Below are 18,540 nucleotides of genomic sequence, written 5' to 3' on the forward strand. Positions count from 1 at the left end.
AATCCACTAGTTTGTACAATATCCTATTAAGTGAATCACCATAGAAATTACTTATTTTGACATCTCTGGGAAAATGGAAACAAGATATGGGGGATTTGTTCTGGGTAATTCAACATTTTTAGGGAGAAAACATTCAAAGATATGGTCTCTCTGGAGGAAATTCATATTTCTATATAAATATATTAATAAAGCAGTGGAAAATGGATGCAGGGAGGCTTGGGGATTTATTTGCAAGGCTTGGAAAAATATCTTAGGAGAAATGGACAACATAATTTCATTACTCTAGGAAATCACTACTTTCTTACTAGGAAGATATATGAGGTGACACCAGGTGGAAAATTCAAGGAAGGAATGAGTTTGAGGGAAGATGAATTGAGGGAGAAAGGACTCCCATATACTCAAATAATTGCTTTATTCAACATATTTCTATTTTTCCCAATTGTGAAGTTTGTATAGGTTGAACTCACAATCAATCTTAACAATTTTGAACTGGGTGTTGATCATAGGAGTTTTATCAAGGTCTGGGACAGGGGGAATCATGGGATTTTCTTTAGTCATATTTCCCTTTCCTTTCTGCATTGACATTTTCAATTACAGAAGAATGGGAAGGGTAAGGATTTCAATAATGCTTAATTGGATGAATTTGTGCAGAGAAATTACTGCCAAACAATGCTTGATCACTTTAGACTGGTTCGATAACGACCTGCACAAACTGAAAGAACATGGAAAGAAACACATGTTGGCTCCTGGGGTGGTTTTATAATGGAAATGGTAGGGGACTGTAACGAAATACTTATTGTTTCAGAAGAAGGATAAGATAATTGGGAAAACAATCAACTGGCAGGAAGAATTAATGCATAATGTTCAATTGGCTGGTAATTTGAATGTTCAATTATCAGATGAGGAAGAGGGGTGGTGTGGAAAAGGTATGAGGTGGATGGTGTGACATGGATGGTGGAAGGAAGGACAAGTGGCGGATGTAGATAGGTGGAGGTGATGGGCGGAAGTGATGGGGATACATGGTTTTTTTGGGGGGGATGTGAGTGATAATTGGTTTCGGGAGGGGACCCCCCGAAAAGATTGTGGAGATGACACATCTCCTAAAGTAGTTTTGTACAAACTAATTTTGGGGACACCACCCCCCCTGTCAATCGTCAATAGTGTGGTGGGGTCAGCCTCCTCCCACCGTTGATCTAGGTGGGAGCCATCGCCATCGTTTTCTCATGTGCGATCATTATTTACAAATGAAAAAAATGTCATATCATGGAGTAAATAAACATATAACCTATAGTTTATGAAAAAGAAGAATTAAATCAAATTTAAATCAAATATAAAGTGACATTTTGACTAGCGCACTGTAGGGACCTTATTTTTTATTTTTTTAATTTCTTTTATTCTTTTATTTCACACATATATATTGTTTTTATCCCCTTTTATTTTTTGTTCTTTTTCTATTTTTTATGTTTTTCTTTCTTTTTCTTTTCTTTTTCTTTTTATTTCTTTTGAGCTAAACAAACTTGAAATGAAAAGTATTTTTTACAATATCCTAGTGTGATGAAAACTTATTAAAAATACACAGCTCCTATATTTATAGGACCAAAACATTGACTCCAATGGGGATGACATTCTCCCTGTGAGGTGTCAAGAACACCGTAGATCAATAGCCTTCTTCATTGGGCAATATTTTCATCATCAAAACTAAGACTAACCTATAAAACTAAAAATCATGGATATAGCAACAATTCATCTGAAACTTAGGGCCTTCACTCCAGGCTTCAATTCCTGATGACAACCACCCACACTTGCAGTATTTGAAATAGTAAAATGATCTATATATAATGATTTGTTTGTTACCAATCGACCTTAAGTGAAGTAGTGCTTGAGAAACCTTCCATTAACATGTCCTCCTGGTAGTGTTTCTCTAGTCATATCCTCTAACAAAAATGCATGAATTCCATGGATGGCTGCAATCTTGTTAGGCCCTTTCCATAAATTTAAAACTTCCCATGTTTCCCTTTCACTTCATTTCTGGCATCCCACTTCAAAACAATGTCATTCAGCTGAAAATCATCTGCTTTGACCCTCCTATCATGAATTCTTTTGATTTTATCTTGAATCACCTATGTATATTGTAGACTTCTTCTATAGTCTGCTGCAAATTTATCAATTGATTGATACTTATCTGGGCATCATTTGGTTCTTATTCCTCCTCCTGCAACAATTTAAGCACTGGAATTCCTAGGGAAATGGGAAAAACTGCATCTATTCCATAAACCAATTGGAAAGGTGACATTCCAATTGACTTCTTTGTGCTTATCCTATCAACCCATAGAGAATTTATCAATTTCTTGTGCCAAGATTTCTTGTTTTCTTGCAATAGTTTCTTTATGATATTGACCAATGACTTGTTAGAAGATTCTTCTAACCCATTTCCCCAAGGATAATAGGCAGTATAATGTCCTAATACTATATGATACTTGTTACAAAAATAAATCATCCTTTTTTATTTAAAAGCAACAACATTATCTGTAATAATTTTGTGGGGACAACCAAACCTGGAGAGAATATGACCTTCAATGAATTGTATGATTACAGAATCTGTAGCTTGTCTAGTTGGAACTGCTTCTATCCATTTGGTGAAGTAGTTTGTTGCTGTCATGATCCATTTGTGTTGAGTTGAGGAACTTGGATGAATTTCTCCTATAAAATATAAACCCCACTACTGGAAAGGAACCTCCACTGAGATAGGTTTTAGGGGTAGAGGTAAGAGTTTCTCTTCCCTTCAAAATTTGACATTGATGAAAAGTTGAAACCCTTTTATGAATGTCATTAAACAAGTTAGGCCAGTAAAAACTAGCTCTCAAGATTTTGTTTGTTGTGGCTTTCCAGTAAAGATGTCCTCCACAGTCACCTTGATGAAATTATTCCATGATTTTATCTGCTTCATCCTTTAATAAACAATTTAAAAAAATACCTCCCACATCCTTCCAATAAAAAGCTTGATTTAAAATGTAGAACTTTACAACTTTTAGTTTGAGAAATATAGCTTTGATTTTTGTCAAACCAGGAGGAGATTTTAGATTCTGCATGACATAAACAATGTTTGCATACTAGGGAGAAGTAAGAAATTTTTTTGATACCTATGGAGTCGCCAGATCTTCTTGTTCATCAAGAGCAGCTACAAAATTTATGTCTAGTGCATGAAAGTTTGACTCAGCCATCAATTTGGCTAATCCTTGACCCTTGATAAGTTTTGTAGGATTTATTTCAATGTCATACTCCAAAATCACTGCTATCCATTTACCTCTTTTTCCATCTGGATCAACTTGAGTGAGGATATCCTTTACCACTGCACTTGGAACAAAAGCAATTATGTCAGAATGTAATACATACACTCTAAAATATTTCAAGGCCTTTACTAAAGAAAAATCTTTCTTTTCCACGATATTATATTTCAAGGATGCATCTCTTGCTCTGCTGAAAAATGCTATAGGTTCTTCATGTCCCTCGTTTTTTGTAATAATATTGTTGCAATAGTATGTTCTGAAGCAAAGGAAAAAATAATGAAATCTTTAGTGTAATATGGGCTAATCAGAACAAGTGCACATGTCAAGGTTGTCTTCACATCACTAAATGATATTTTGGCTTCAACATTCCATTTCATCTCATTGTCTTTCTTCAACATGTTTGGAATAGCTCTTAAAATCTAAGCTAAATATGGGATAAACCTTCTTAGAAATTTTATCCTACCAGTAAAAGACTACACTTATTTTTTGTTTCTAGGTGGATCAATCTTCATAATGGCTCCAATTCTACTTGGATCAATTAGGATACCATCCTTTGAAATTATGTGACCAAGTAGTTTATCTTCTTCTAAACCAAACAAAGACTTCTCGGGGTTCAAGGAAATAAAAACTTTCCTACATTTCTCAAAAACTATTTTTAAATGAAATAGATGACCCTCATTAGTTTTGGAGAATACAATGATGCCATCTAGATATATTAGAATAAATACATATTTCTCATTTGTAGGAATTTACAGGGTAAGTTCCTCAGACAGAACACCAAAAGGACACCGCTCACAACCAGATCACAGATCAATACACCAGTATTTTTGACGTGGTTAAAACCCTCAAAGAGGGAAACAGTCCACGGCCTGAGCCAACGCGACCACTTTAGGCAATTTATTAATAGCAGAATGAAAATTTACATATGTTTCTCTCATGCACAGATTACCCTACAAGTGACCCTCCATGCGCTTTAAATAGAAATCATGGACCAATCGAGTGTCAAGCCACGAATCAAGTGTTGGTAATACTGAGGAGAGAATGAACCGTCGGATTGTAAGTTACAAAATGTACAACGGTAAAGAAACACACTTTACCTAACTCTATACTAGACCAAGTTTTACTTAACTATTTCCTATGTGTCGGAATATCCTAACATCCCCCCTTAAGAACAACTTGGGATAGGATTGAAGGATTTACAAATATGACACAATAGGAGAAGGAAGGAGGCACTAGAGCCTATCCCCCCTTAGTGACAACTTCCTGAACTCCAACCATAAATCGAAGTTTAGTGAACTTCGCCTCTGTGAGAGCCTTTGTGAAGATGTCTGCAACTTGATCATCTGTTGAACAATATTGCACTTCAAGAACATGGTCATGAATGAGCTTTCTGATGAAGTGCATGTGCAGTTCAATGTGTTTGCTGCGCTGATGTTGGACTGGATCTTTGCATAGCTGAATGACACTTTGATTATCACACCAAAGTGTAGTCAGATGCTGCTGCTCAAAGCCAAACTCTGATAGGATCTGACGAAGCCACAAGGCTTCCTTACTAGCTTCTACGGCACCACGATACTCTGCTTCTACTGATGAAAGAGAAATGGCAGCTTGTTTCTTACAAGCCCATGTAATAGGTCCTAAACCAAGAGTGAACACATAACCGGCAGTAGACTTCTGATCATCAGGGTCACCAGCCCAATCAGAACCAGTGAAACCAACCAATAGAGGAGCTGCTTCGACACTGTAATGAAACCCAAACTGAATTGTACCTCGAACATAATGAAGTATTCTTTTAGCTGCTTTCCAATGACTTTCACGTGGGTTTTGCATAAACCGAGCAACAAGGCCAACAACAAAGGAAAGGTCAGGACGAGTATGGGTTAGATACAAAAGTTTTCCTACAAGTTGACGGTATAAGGTAGCATCAACTTCAGGAGAAGTACAAGTGACTGAAAGTTTGACTCCAGACTGAAAGGGAGAAGGGGTTAGCTTACAGTCTTCCATGTGAAAGTGGCGGAGAATATCACAGGAATACTTGGACTGAGAAAGGGAAATACCTTCCTTGGATTGCAAGACTTGAAGACCGAGAAAATAGTGTAAGTGTCCTATGTCTGTCATTTAAAACTTCCTTTTAAGGCTAGACTTCACATGGTTTATAAGGTTGGGATCACTACCGGTAAGGATAATATCATCAACATAAAGAACAAGAATGATAAGAGACTTGCCCACTTGCTTGGTGTAGACAGTATTGTCAGAATGACACCTAGAAAAGCCAGATTCTAAAAGAAAGCTATCCATTTTGGCATACCAAGCTTGAGGAGCTTGCTTGAGACCATAAAGGGATTTCTTAAGTCGACATACAAGGCTGGAGTCTGTTTGTATGAAGCCAATGGGTTGTTCCATGTAGATTTCTTCATGCAAGTCCCCATGCAAGAAGGCAGATTTAACATCCATCTGATGGACTTCCCATTTGAACGAGGCAGCAAGGGAAAGAACAAGGCAGATAGAGTTCATTTTGGCAACAGGGGAGAAGGTTTCATTGTAGTCAATGTCTTCAACCTGTGAAAATCCTTTAGCAACAAGACGAGCTTTATGTTTATCAACTTTCCCATCTGGTCCATACTTGGTTCTGTAAACCCATTTGCTTCTAACAAATTTTCGTCCCTTTGGTAGAGTAACAAGATCCCATGTATCATTTGCCAATAATGAATGACATTCTTCATTCTTAGCTGCTTCCCAATTTGGATGGCCTGAAGCTTCTGCAAAGGTGTCAGGATCATAATTTACTGGAGCTTGAGCCAGTAAAGAAGAGGCTCTCTCGAACTGAGAACGTGTACGTCGCTGATCTGTAGGATCACCGACAAGATCACCTGCTGCATCTCGAGTAGCACGAACAGATTTTGGCTACTGGCATTGCTGATGATTCTACAAGGTTGTATAAGTTTCACAACTTTCGGTCATCAAATCTTCCCTCAGTATTTGTTGCTCATAACGATGAAGTGAGCAAACTTTGGCATGAGCGATTTGGTCACTTAAACTATCGCTCCCTTCAGCATCTATGTAAAGAAAATATGGTGACAGGTCTTCCTATGGTATCTTGCAGAGATGGTGTTTGTTCCGGATGTGTACTCGGAAAACATCATCGGGACAGTTTTGAAAAACGTGCCTCTTGGCACGCCTCAGCCCCTTTACAGCTTGTGCATAGTGATTTATGTGGTCCACTTCCAGTTGTGTCATTCTCTGGCTGCAAGTATTTCTTAACTTTCATTGATGATTTCTCCAGAGGCACTTGGTTATACTTCTTAAAACTCAAGAGTGAAGTATTTAACACATTTTTGGCCTTCAAGGCCTTTGTTGAAAAACGATCTGGACATCAAATAATTAAGCTAAGATCTGATAATGGTGGAGAATATGTTAAAAACACATTCAACAACTATTGCACTGAGAATGGAATTCAAATGCAACATACTGTTCCATATACTCCACAACAAAATGGTGTAGCTGAAAGGAAGAATCGCACCTTAAAGGAAATGGCTAATTGTATGCTACAATCTAAAGGACTTGGTCTTAGTTTTTGGGCAGAAGCAATTAACTGTGCAAATTACATAATAAATCGCACTCCTACTAAGGCTTTAAAGAATATCACTCCAGAAGAAGCATGGAGCTCAATCAAACCAGATGTAAGTCACTTTCGTGTTTTTGGAAGTGAAGCGTGGGCCCATATTCCAGATGAAAAGCATAAAGATTTAGAACCTAAGAGTGAAAAATGTACTTTTGTTGGATATTCTGAAGATGTCAAAGGCTATAGACTTATTCCATTTAAGTCCAAAAATGTTATCATTAGAAGAGATGTAAAATTTGATGAAAATATATCGGCCTGCGAGCCTAGTGATGAGCCCCAAAAATGTACAATTATTTGGGCTCATTTAACCTCCTAATTTGACTTAGTCCACCATTCTCATTTGTTTATTGCATGTTTTTGATTATTTTTATGTTAATAGAGTGAATTTGGTTAGTCATTATGCCAACAAGTCTAATGGGTGCTTTGTGTAGCCTTGTTGGTCAACTGGGAGACAAAATTGAAGGTCTTAATGAGCACTTGGCAGCCAAATTCGTGGGAGAACAAGCTAGAGGATTTGTAGGAAGGTGTCCCCCTCATTTATGGACCCTTACCTCGAATTCTCCACCATCAGCTCGGAGTTCAAAGGCCACCAAATCAATGAGCTCAAGGGCAGCCAAGCAAGTCAAGTTGGACTGTTGTTAACTACAAGTCTTGGGCAGCCAAGTCCCTAACTTTTAGGAGGACTGTTGGGTCCTCAAATTGTATAAATAAGAAGGCTTGGGGCCTCATTTTGGTTAGCTAGTGGTTGGTCATTTTTGTTAGCTAGTTGGTAGTCATTTTTGGTAGCTAGTAGTTAGTCATTTCGTAGCAGCTAGTTAGTCAATTTGGTTTTTGCTCTTTGTAAGCCATTTTTGGCATGACATTAGACTTTTGATTATGAATAAAAGCAAGCAGTTTTGGATCAGATCTTGAGTTTTTAAAGGAGCCTAAAGCTCTCGGGGTTGGGCCCAACCTGAGAGCTCAGGCCTCCTTCTTTTGTATCAATATTGTTCCTTTAGCATTTCGTTTCCATTTTCCTTTACATGCATTTGAGTATAGCTGCTGATTTAGATTTCCTGTAGAAGTCAAACAGATTGGTTTTATTAGTTAGAACTGCTGTAGTTGTTTGGAAGTAGGCTGAGGCATTACTTAGATCCATTCATGCACTTTCATATTTAGCATTGCTTCTTCATTCCACTGCCATGCATGAGTTTCCTTCACAATTTATATTGCTGTTCATTTATTTTATGTCACAGGTAGCTCAGGTTGAAGCATTCTCGTTTTGGTGACACTCACAAGCATTTGTTTCATCTACACTACTTTCTCTTGTTCCATCACTTCATCCTCCACCTTGATCACACCTGCAAACACATCTTTGATCCCTGCTCCGCTCTGTTATCTCACAAAGCCTTTCACTCCTCACGTACTTCCATTCTCTAGCCCTTTCGTTGACATAGCCCTTTACCTTCCACCCTACTCCCTACACTCACTTCCCATCCCATTCTTTCACTTCTAAAGCCATCACCAGCCTCATTCCTACCTTACACATCTCCCTCTACCATTTCATCATCCCTCCATCACTCCAAACACTCACGGTAGGTCATCCTGTAGCCATTTTTAGACATCCTGTAGAAAACAGAGTATCCTGTAGGATCCTCCACAGCCATCCTGTAGGAGGCCACTCTCTCGGTTGCTGAGCATCTGAATGCGAGGAACCTCTGTGGATGGATGCCAAGGATCCCTAGGGACCTCTCTTAGCCTCCCCAACCTATCCCACACTTTCCTTCCTTCTCCATCCCATCTGCACAACCAAACCCTAGTTAGCACAAAATCACAATCATTCCACACTTAAAGGAAAAATACAAAAACATAATTTTCATGATGCAAGTAGTTTAGATCCATGCATTTTCATTTATGAGAGGTAGTGACAGCATTGGTAGAAGTTGCATTTACATTCCTTGCATTGTAGAGGTCAGACTAGTTAAATTAGGGTTTCCTAGGTTTACATGCTTTGATTTGCCTTCAGTTCATTTTTGTCAAGTAAAGTAGCTTTCCTTTGAGATTAGCTTTCGTCCATCAATTAGCAAGCTTCTTCTGAGAGCCTATAGAAGTTGGCTTGAGCCCTAGCGGACTTGTACCAACTGACCAAGTGACAGCTGCGACAAGAGCTAGTACTTGTGCATATAGCACCGCCGCTTCCAAGTTTGTACGAACTACCGGGTTGATAAAATTAAGAGACAGGAAGCCCCAGGAGTTGTAGCATTATTGCTACAATACTGGAGCTCACCATCTTTTTGGCGCCGTTGCCGGGGAAGCGGCAGAGTATTGGTGATTGTTGCTATTCTTCTATTTTCTACTACAACCTTCTTCTAAGTAGTTTATTTCATTTCCATTATGCAATTTCATTTATGCAAAAGTAGATTAGCCTTTCTTGCTTTCCTAGATTAGTATTTCCCGCTTTCATAGATTAGCATTTCCTGCTTTCCTAGAATAGCCTTTCAATTCCGCATTTCAATTCTGCAAGCGTAGATTAGCATTTCAATTCCGCAAGCGTAGACTAGCATTTCATTCTTGCAATTTCATTTGAGCAAAATAGGTTAGTCCTTTCAATTTCGCAAGATAGTTAGTTGCAGTTCAATCTATTGCATGCTTTGTAGGAGTAGAGATAAGTTAGAAAAATGATTGCACAACACCCCCACTGATTCACACAGCCAACGTTCTTCTTCGATGGCTGTGATGAAAGGACCCCTGGGTGGACATCAAGACATATCTGAAGAACCTCTAGGGGAGAAGAAGAAGAAACATTCCTCTGAAGCAAATGGCTACAAGCAGAGATGTTGGGAGCAATATCTTGTCCAAAGATGAATTTGAAAATTAGATCGAAGATTTCAAGAGTGATATGAGGCAGTTTCTTGCCATGCAACTGGATACCTTGCGGATCCAAAAGAAGCAAGAAGAAGCCAAGAGGGCTTTGGTCATTTTTTGTCCTAGGTGCCTTAAAAAGCATCCTAGGAACGAATCTCCAATGCACTCCCTAGAAGTGTGTTTCATCTGTGAAGAATACCATCCTACAGATCAGTGCCCTTCCTTGCCCAGAATCAAAGCTACATATCAAAGAGCCAAGGGAGCCATTGAATCACTCTGTTATATGAACCAAAGGAGGCCACATGGACCCATACCCTACCAGCAGGAACTACAAGGGACACCCGAGACCTATTATGACCCTTACTAAGCCACCTCCATGCCTTCTTGGGGTCCCCCTGCTCATCCTTCCTGGTCTACACCTCCTCCTTGGTCATATCCTCCTTGCTCCTTCACAGATCCATATTATGCCCAACCAGTTGCTCATTCATTTCACTCTTATGCTCAGCCACAGCCTCAGTGGAATGCACCTTATCGGGAGTGGAGGCCCCAGTACAACTCTCATCCCGCTCATTTTCCTCCACCACCTGCTCATCCACAACCATCGCCTCCTCCTCCACCAAGGCAACCCCAAATGCCTACCCAACCACAATGCCATCCATCTCCATCTCAATTTCACACCTCCACTCAGCTACCCGTACCTCCATTTCCAAAACCATGCAATGGAGCAACTCAACCCAATTGCAAATCTGAGGCACAACATGTGCAAATGATTCCTCGTGAGCTCAATGATGTTCACCAAAGCTCAGGAAAAGTAATGCAAAAAAGAGATCATCTTGAAAGCATTGAAGGACCAAAAGCAAAAGGAGAATCAAAAGAGGAGATCAAAGAACCATGGGTTGCACTTGATGAAGAAAAGAGATCTAAATCAGAGATCGAGAGAGATCCCTCATGGTTACCATCAAATCCTCCATGTACTCAAGATAAAGATCAACAAAAAGAGGAAGATGAGAAGGTCATGTTAGAAGGTGACATGAAGAATGATCCAGATCAGCAAAAGAACCAAGGATATCAAAGCTATATTGAGACATGGTTCCAAACAGTCACTAAGTTGCAGCAGTACTCTCTTCCTCATCTATGTTTGATCCATTCAAAGTCAGATCATTTTGGCTCTGAGATCTGGATACCTATCAGAGCATGCATTTCGAGCCTTCACATCATTTTTTCTCTAATCTCGATGTGCACATGGCTCCATTGGAAGTATTCTTATACTTGAGAATGATTTTGTTTTTCAAGTAGGGTAGGGTAGAAAAAAGAAAAAGAGAGAAAAAAGAAAAAAAAAGAAAAAGAAAAAAAAAGGAAAAAAAAGGAAAATAGAAATCTAAGGTGAAAACCTCCTCGGAGGCGCCTTAGGTTGGCTCATTGATTGAAAACCTCCATGAGGCGGTCAATGGGTTGAAAAAAAAAAGAGAAAAGAGAAAAAGATCTTTGGGTGAAAACCTTCCTTGGAGGCGCCCAAGGCAGGCAATTAGGGTGAAAACCTCCATGAGGCGCCCTAGTTGTTTTTCCAAAAAAAAAAAGAGAAAAAAGAAAAAGAAAAATAAAGCTAATCTCCATTTCATGTTGCAGCAGTGACATTGCAGGTTGCAAGAAGGATGTTTCATGGCAGGAGGAGCACTCAAATCAAGGTCAAAGGAGTTTTTGTGCCTTCTACAGGAAGCTTCGTATCTTCTACAGGAAGCTTACAAAAAAGCCAAATTGATCTCCAAAGAGGACTTGAAGGCTTGGAAAATGTCCATGAGGCCTACACTCATCTATGTTTCCACTCCTCACCCCTTTTCCATCATTCTTTTCATGTCATTATGCTTCTTTCCTCCAAACTGTGTTTTCTACAGGATGCTCTATATTTCTACAGGAAACATCCTGTAGAACCTTTGGATGAGCCAAATTCAATCTCAAAAATGAATCTAATGGTGGGAATCTGTTGATTAGGCCTACAAGCACTGGTGTGTCCATCCCTTGCCTTTCTCCATCATTCGTCCACCTCCTTGTGCCTCTCATTGTGCTTCTACAGGATCTTCCTGTAGAAATTGTGGGAAACTAGGCATGCATTTCAAAAAGTGGTTTGGTGAGCATGCTAGCTTCCTCAAAGGTTCAAGAGTCCTCCTGCAGTCTTCCAACTCATCCTCCATCATCTCCATACCTGCATCACAGCAAAAATTCATTTTGTCATACCATGCAAACACGTGCAAAATGCCTTGAAGCCAAAAACACATAGAGCAGAATTTGTTTTTGCCATAACTTGAGAACCATGCATCCATTTGACAAACCATTTTATGGGGGATTATACAAGGTCGATGACAACATGCCTGAGCAGTTTCATGCAATTCCGGTGCACGGTTTCCAAGGAATCAGCCTCCATCACCATCAGCCATTTTTGAATTTTCTCCATATCCGTGCATCCGTTTCAAAACCTGTTTCATGGGGAGATGCACATGGATGATAGTAGCCTACCCAAGCAGTTTCAGCCAATTCCGATGCACGGTTTCCGAGAAATCGAGCTCTGAAATCTTCAGCCATTTTCCAATTTTCTCGAAATCCGTGCATCCATTGATCACGAATTTGCTATGGGAGATGCATCATGATGGTAGGAACATGCCCACCAAGTTTCAGCTCAATCCGGTTTGCCGTTTGGGAGAAATGGCAAAAAGAAGTTCTAGTTTGGTGAAGATGAAGCAACAGCAGCTTGAATGTGCAAATCTGAACGTGGAAATGAACTTTTGTTGCATGCATCCGTCCAGAGGGCACCTGCACAAGAGAAAACAGCCATAAATCATCAATCAAGCTACCATACATGCAGCAAATGAAGATCAACACATGCATGCAGCAAGACGCTTCACAAAGCAACCACGCACGACTTGCAGGTACGTGACTTAACCTTGTTCCTCTGTTGCATGAATGTAATTCGAAGCATTGCATGAACGGATGAGATGGTTGTGGTTAAGAGAATCGGTGGCCAGCCAACTGGACACCCTCATCTAGTTCAACAGCGCTTGGTGGGTGGATACGACACGTGTGCTCAGCCAACTCAAGAGAAAATTGAAAACGGGTAGTGATGGACAGTTAGACCTCAGCGTGCTTGATGGATGAGATTAACAGCAGAGAACAACTAGTTAAACACCGCAGTGGAGACAACAGTTTCATGGGGCCAACGTATACTTGGCCACTTCACTACCTCACCAAAAATCACGTTGAAATTAAATGATGCTTGGCTGACTCTCACCACTCTTTGTTCAACTGCGGTCAACTGAAGCACATGTCCACCATCCAGATCAGTTAAACAATGGTGCTCTACCGATTTCTGCCTTTTATTCTCGAGATCTCTTCAGTTCCTTAAAAAAAAAAATTCCCGTTTCTACAGGATGTCGTCTACAGGAAAGTGCAGCAGAGTCTTTTCAAAAGCAGAGAAACCCAAGTTTTTACGTCTTCCATTTCTGATCAAAAGGACCACCATCAAGTTCACATGGAAGAAATTGGCAGAGATACATTGGGTGTTGTCGATGATCCTTGTGCAAAGAAAGTAAGAAACAGAGGGGATTCCCCTTCAGCTGACTCATTTTCTGGACCAATTCCCTGTCAAGAGCATGGCACATCTGTGAATTTAGTAAATCCAGAGACTCAGAGATACATGGAAGGCTTAGACAGTCATAAGAATGTCTTGAAGGAAGCTCATAGGAAATCAATCCATGCAAAGATATTCAACCCAAGCATCTAGAAGAAGCGAAGAAACGAGGGCATGATGCAAAAAGGTGATTGTGCAACAGCAGGTATAATGGCAGTATTTATCTCTATGTTGACTTGGATCAAATATACTTAAGTGAAAAATATTACCTTCTGGCATTCTAGTCCAAAATATGGGTCCTAAGAGTTAATGATGAAGTCTGCCAGCACTGTATTTCAGCTTTCTGCATTATCATGCCACTGCCCTATGCTTGCAATTACTTCTGTCACTTGTCAATACAGCGTATTGTCTTCAATTCCTGTTACATTTCCTATCAATGATCTTAAGGAAAGCTCTGTTTTCAGCACCTGAATTGGGGCATTTGAATTCAGCAATACATTATATTGTTTCTGCTGCCCTGTGTGATATTTTCCAACTATGATAGGAAAATACAGCGTATAGAAAAGAGAGCATTGATATTGGGCATCTGATTTTTCAGCATCAATTCAGGGTATATGATTTTTCAGCAATAAGTCATAATACATATTTCATTGCCTATGATCTTTCCAACTATGAAAGTAAATAGAGGACAGGCCAATTTGAGGCACATGTTTCTACAGGAAGACAGAGTCTGTTTCTACAGGAAGACAGAACAGTTTCTACAGGAAAGGTTGAAAAGAGGGAAGCCAAAGGAGAAATCGGCCGAAATGCTAGCCAAGAAAGTCACCAAGGCCATCAAAGACAAGGAGAGAGATTTGGTTGCTCAGAGGATGAGCAACACTTTCAGTAGGGGGGTGATGATGAGCCCCAAAAATGTACAATTATTTGGGCTCATTTAACCTCCTAATTTGACTTAGTCCACCATTCTCATTTGTTTATTGCATGTTTTTGATTATTTTTATGTTAATAGAGTGAATTTGGTTAGTCATTATGCCAACAAGTCTAATGGGTGCTTTGTGTAGCCTTGTTGGTCAACTGGGAGACAAAATTGAAGGTCTTAATGAGCACTTGGCAGCCAAATTCGTGGGAGAACAAGCTAGAGGATTTGTAGGAAGGTGTCCCCCTCATTTATGGACCCTTACCTCGAATTCTCCACCATCAGCTCGGAGTTCAAAGGCCACCAAATCAATGAGCTCAAGGGCAGCCAAGCAAGTCAAGTTGGACTGTTGTTAACTACAAGTCTTGGGCAGCCAAGTCCCTAACTTTTAGGAGGACTGTTGGGTCCTCAAATTGTATAAATAAGAAGGCTTGGGGCCTCATTTTGGTTAGCTAGTGGTTGGTCATTTTTGTTAGCTAGTTGGTAGTCATTTTTGGTAGCTAGTAGTTAGTCATTTCGTAGCAGCTAGTTAGTCAATTTGGTTTTTGCTCTTTGTAAGCCATTTTTGGCATGACATTAGACTTTTGATTATGAATAAAAGCAAGCAGTTTTGGATCAGATCTTGAGTTTTTAAAGGAGCCTAAAGCTCTCGGGGTTGGGCCCAACCTGAGAGCTCAGGCCTCCTTCTTTTGTATCAATATTGTTCCTTTAGCATTTCGTTTCCATTTTCCTTTACATGCATTTGAGTATAGCTGCTGATTTAGATTTCCTGTAGAAGTCAAACATATTGGTTTTATTAGTTAGAACTGCTGTAGTTGTTTGGAAGTAGGCTGAGGCATTACTTAGATCCATTCATGCACTTTCATATTTAGCATTGCTTCTTCATTCCACTGCCATGCATGAGTTTCCTTCACAATTTATATTGCTGTTCATTTATTTTATGTCACAGGTAGCTCAGGTTGAAGCATTCTCGTTTTGGTGACACTCACAAGCATTTGTTTCATCTACACTACTTTCTCTTGTTCCATCACTTCATCCTCCACCTTGATCACACCTGCAAACACATCTTTGATCCCTGCTCCGCTCTGTTATCTCACAAAGCCTTTCACTCCTCACGTACTTCCATTCTCTAGCCCTTTCGTTGACATAGCCCTTTACCTTCCACCCTACTCCCTACACTCACTTCCCATCCCATTCTTTCACTTCTAAAGCCATCACCAGCCTCATTCCTACCTTACACATCTCCCTCTACCATTTCATCATCCCTCCATCACTCCAAACACTCACGGTAGGTCATCCTGTAGCCATTTTTAGACATCCTGTAGAAAACAGAGTATCCTGTAGGATCCTCCACAGCCATCCTGTAGGAGGCCACTCTCTCGGTTGCTGAGCATCTGAATGCGAGGAACCTCTGTGGATGGATGCTAAGGATCCCTAGGGACCTCTCTTAGCCTCCCCAACCTATCCCACACTTTCCTTCCTTCTCCATCCCATCTGCACAACCAAACCCTAGTTAGCACAAAATCACAATCATTCCACACTTAAAGGAAAAATACAAAAACATAACTTTCATGATGCAAGTAGTTTAGATCCATGCATTTTCATTTATGAGAGGTAGTGACAGCATTGGTAGAAGTTGCATTTACATTCCTTGCATTGTAGAGGTCAGACTAGTTAAATTAGGGTTTCCTAGGTTTACATGCTTTGATTTGCCTTCAGTTCATTTTTGTCAAGTAAAGTAGCTTTCCTTTGAGATTAGCTTTCGTCCATCAATTAGCAAGCTTCTTCTGAGAGCCTATAGAAGTTGGCTTGAGCCCTAGCGGACTTGTACCAGCTGACCAAGTGACAGCTGCGACAAGCGCTAGTACTTGTGCATATAGCACCGCCGCTTCCAAGTTTGTACGAACTACCGGGTTGATAAAATTAAGAGACAGGAAGCCCCAGGAGTTGTAGCATTATTGCTACAATACTGGAGCTCACCACCTAGTCCGGCGGATGTGCCACCTCTTCCTATCTCTTCTACTTTTGAAAACATTTCTTCTTCAGATGATGAAAGTGAGGATGACAATCCTCCCCCACCATCTTAGGATCCTCCTTCATCTCCTCAGCTTCCAAAATGGGTTCGTGCTACTCGAGATGCAACAGGTGATCTTGTCGGTGATCCTACAGATCAGTGACGTACACGTTCTCAGTTCAAGAGAGCCTCTTCTTTACTGGCTCAAGCTCTAGTAAATTATGATCCTGACACCTTTGCAGAAGCTTCAGGCCATCCAGATTGGGAAGCAACTATGAATGAAGAATATCATTCATTATTGGCAAATGATACATGGGATCTTGTTCCTCTACCAAAGGGACGAAAACTTGTTAGAAGCAAATGGGTTTACAGAACCAAGTATGGACCAGATGGGAAAGTTGATAAACATAAAGCTCGTCTTGTTGCTAAAGGATTTTCACAGGTTGAAGGCATTGACTACACTGAAACCTTCTCCCCTGTTGCCAAAATGAACTCTATCTGCCTTGTTCTTTCCCTTGCTGTCTCGTTCAAATGGGAAGTCCATCAGATGGTATCAGAGCACCAAAAGGACACCGCTCACAACCAGATCACAGATCATTACACCAATATTTTTGACGTGGTTAAAACCCTCAAAGAGGGAAACAGTCCACGGCCTGAGCCAACGCGACCACTTCAGGCAATTTATTAATAAAAGAATGAAAATTTACATATGTTTCTCTCAGGCACAGATTACCCTACAAGTGACCCTCCATGAACTTTAAATTGAAATCATGGACCAATCGGGTGTCAAGCCACAGATCAAGTGTCGGTAATACCGAGGAGAGAATGAACCGTCGGATCACTACATATCATGACCGTCGGATTGTAAGTTACAAAATGTACAATGGTAAAGAAACACACTTTACCTAACTCTATACCTAACTCTGTACTAGACCAAGTTGTACTTAACTATTTCCTATGTGTCGGAATATCCTAACATCATTTGCGAAAGAAATATCCATTGCTCTCTAGAAAGTGGCTCCTGCATTCATAAGGCCAAAGGGAATTTTCTCATTTATGAAGGTTCCCCATGGTGTTGTGAAAGTTTTTTGTGCCGATAATCTAGATGCACAAGAATTTGGTTGTAGCCTTAAAAAACGTCAAGCAAAGAAATTATTCTAGAACCAACTACCTTCTGTAAAATATGATCCATTTTTGGTAAAGGGTAGTTATCCTTGAGAGAAACTTTTTTTAGGTTTCTGAAATCCACACATAATCTTATTTCCCCTACTTTTTCCTTGCTAGCACCAGATTTGATAGCCATTTCAAAAACCTCAAAGGTACAATGATTTTGGCATCAAAATGTTTTATAACCTTTTCTATTAAGGGCAACAGAACTGAATTCACCCTCCTTAATTTCTGTTTGAAAGGGTTTTGGTCCTCGTTGATGGGAATGGTATGTTTTATAATGCTGGTATCATATGGATTTAGATCTTCATATCCTCATGCAAACGCATCAGAATATTCTTTCAGTAGATCAATGTACTTCTATTTTTCTTTAGGAGGTAAAGACTTGGACAACTTTACAATTTTTGGATTATCCTCTGTACCTATATTACAATCTTCAACTTTGGCTCCTACAGGTTCTATCTTGGGATTTTAAGCCACATTATTAAAATAAAAAAGTTCTTCTAGTGGTGCCACTAAACCCCTTGGTAGCACATTATCTTTCAACTTTAGAATATCAAGTTCATCTAGTTCCTCAGTGATCTTTTTCAACACTATTTAATTTATATCATTATCTACATCGTTATCTATATCAATATGTACATTCTCATATTCCTTTTACAACTGCAATTTTTTTTCTACATGTTTATTACTGCAAAAAACCTGCAAATCTCTAACATTATTTGGGACAACTGGTCTATGCTTCACTTCAATCTCATATTTTCTATTGGGATGGAAATGAATCTTACAAGTGTTGAATGAGGTACCCAATGCATCAACTAAGATATTTTGACCCCTAGGAATCAGAGACAACTGGTACTCTAGAAAACACTGCAAAAAATCTAATACATCATTTCTATAGGTCCTTAATATAGGGTGTTTAGATGAGTACTCACCTTTGATCTAATTAATGATGAGTTATGAATCACCATGTACATATATCCTTTTAGCTCCTGACCTCTTCAAAAGCCACGGTCCTAAAATAAATGCTTCATACTCGGCTATATTGTTGGTGCATTGAAAATTAAGCTT

Source organism: Pinus tabuliformis, chromosome 5_1 (genome assembly GCF_031772625.1).
Source record: "Pinus tabuliformis cultivar Carrire ecotype Pingquan chromosome 5_1, CPIR1, whole genome shotgun sequence".
Lineage (NCBI taxonomy): Eukaryota > Viridiplantae > Streptophyta > Pinopsida > Pinales > Pinaceae > Pinus > Pinus tabuliformis.